Source organism: Lactuca virosa, chromosome 4 (assembly GCF_052849685.1).
Source record: "Lactuca virosa cultivar CGN04683 chromosome 4, Lactuca_virosa_CGN04683_v6, whole genome shotgun sequence".
Taxonomy (NCBI): Eukaryota; Viridiplantae; Streptophyta; class Magnoliopsida; order Asterales; family Asteraceae; genus Lactuca; species Lactuca virosa.
The window spans coordinates 279,406,124-279,408,682 of NC_136429.1; positions in this window are offsets into that span (position 1 = coordinate 279,406,124).

Sequence of the window (2,559 nt, forward strand, 5' to 3'; positions counted from 1 at the left end):
GAATTTTTCCCGAAATTTGAGTTTAAATAAGTAGTTACAAATAACTAAGTATAAAGATGAGGATATTTCAGTTTCAACTGATCCTCGCGCTCCCAAGTGAATTCAGGTCCTCGCTTGGCGTTCCAGCGAACCTTCACTATCGGGATACGGCTTGTTTCGTTTGCTTGACCTCTCAGTCCATGATCTCTACAGGTTCTTCCACGAAGTTGAGGCTCTCGTTGACCTCGATCTCGCCGAATGGGATAACAAGAGTCTCATCGGACAGACACTTTTTCAAGTTTGAGACGTGGAAAGTAGAATGTACGTTACTGAGTTCGCGAGGTAATTTGAGTTTGTAAGCTACAGGGCCGATTCTAGCGAGAATCTCGAAAGGCCCTACGTATCTTGGATTTAGCTTCCCACGCTTTCCCGAAGCGTATCAAGCCCTTCCAGGGTGAGACTTTCACAAGAACTCGGTCTCCTATCTGGGATTTCAAAGGTTTCCTTCTGGGATGGATAGTATCGATGCGGTGCTTAAGGTTCGCTTCCGCGTTTGAAACGCTTTCTCTTGCTCCTCTTCCCAGTCAAGGGCCACGCCCTTCTGGGTCGAAGTCATATGATGCTTCGCGATTCGAGAGAAGTTCTGAAAGAACCTACGACAGTAGCCAGCGAGACCTAGAAATTTACGAATTTCTGTAGGTGTCCTCGGAGCTGACCAGTTCTCAATGGCCTTGATTTTGGAAGTGTCCTTATGAATTCCCTCTTCACTAACAACGTGACCCAGGAATTTGACTCTTCGAATCCAAAACTCGCATTAAGAGAACTTCGCGTAAAGCTTCTCTGATCGTAATGTTTCCTAGACCTGACGTAGATGCTTACTATGCTCTTCCTTACTACGAGAGTAGATAAGTATGTCATCTATGATGACAATGAAGAACTGATCCAAGTAAGGACGGCATACCCTATTCATTAAGTCCATGAATACTATAGGCGTATTGGTTAATCCGAACGGCCTCACTACAAATTCGTAGTGTCCATAACGAGTTCGGAAGGCTGTCCTCGGAACATCCTCCCCCAATACTCGTAATTGGTGATACTCGGACCTTAGGTCTATTTTTTAAAAGAAATTCGCTCCTTGCAGTTGGTCGAACAAATCGTCTATGCAAGGCAGAGGGTAACGATTTTTAACGGTAAGTTTGTTGAGCTCTCTGTAGTTGATGCACATACGAAACGATCCGTCTTTCTCCTTGACGAACAAGACGGGAGCTCCCCAGGGTTGGGTGAGAAGCTTGGTCTTATAAAGCCCTTGTTGAGCAGTTCGTTAAGTTGACAGGATAGTTCTCGCATCTCAACTGGTGCCAGACGATAAGGCGATTTGGCTACTAGGGTAGCCCCTGGAATTAAGTCGATTTGAACTCGACTTGACATCGCGGAAAAATCCTGGGAGTTCTCCTGGAAAGATGTCGAGGAATCTAAAAGAAAGTACGATTACTCATGAAGTAAGGAAAAGGATATGTACTTCTGTTCTATCTGAATCTTGTCTCGATTGGCGGGAAAAGGCATTTGTTTGGCTCCTAAGTTTATTCGCATAGCAGCGCGATCACTCGTAGTCTTGAGCAGTCTCCGTCCTGAAGTTCATATTAGAAGTCATATTTCGTTCATCAATCACAGCTTCGCGTATACGAGTCGTATATAATTAAGATTGAAAAGGCCGTCGAATAAATGATTCTTCTCTAAACTCACATCCAAACAAGGAAAAGAAGTTAAAGCGGAATCATCAATTCTAAGCTTGTAGAACCTTGATTATATACCACCCTTGCGTATACATTCGTCAGCGATAGATTAACCGTATAGGTCTTCGGGTTGAACTCGACGTACTGTACGAGTGGTATTCCGGGGAGTTTTGCTGAGGTTTCTTTGGGAAAGATATGAAACATAAGATACTCTCTGCATGAGTACCTCGGAGTACTGGAATGACGGCTTCGTAAAAAGGCGATTACGGGGAAAAGAAATTTGCGCACGAAATTGACATTGTGAGGATCGAATTGACTCAAGTTAAATGATAATGTCGGACTACTCGGAATAAAAGGCGTTAGACTAGTTTAGAAAGGTGTTACAAAAACATAACGGTGCAACTTTGACAGAGTTTTAGTACTTTAGTTTTATCTACAAGACTACTGCTGCGAACAAGGTATACTACAAAAACCAAGTACACGCAGCACGAGAGTCCCTTGACTGACGGGATCTCGCAAAAAGACATGACACGAGTTGCACTAGTTTTTAACAGTTTATAAGTCTACTATAACGAAACGCCCTAGAATTTTAACGTAGGTCCGGAGTAGTCTCTCCTTCATCAGTGATCCTTAGTATCTTCTCGTCTGCGCCAGAGTTCTTTGTTATTGGGCAATCCTTCTTGAGATGTCCTATTTCACCGCATAAATGACAGATCTGGCTTGCACCAGCATCGGTGGTGGAAGTGAAGTGTCGGGTCGGAGTTATGTGGACACGAGCGCTTTCGTTGTTCCTCTCTTTTGGACAATTCCTTTTATAGTGTCCGGTTTCACCACAATAATAGCAAGC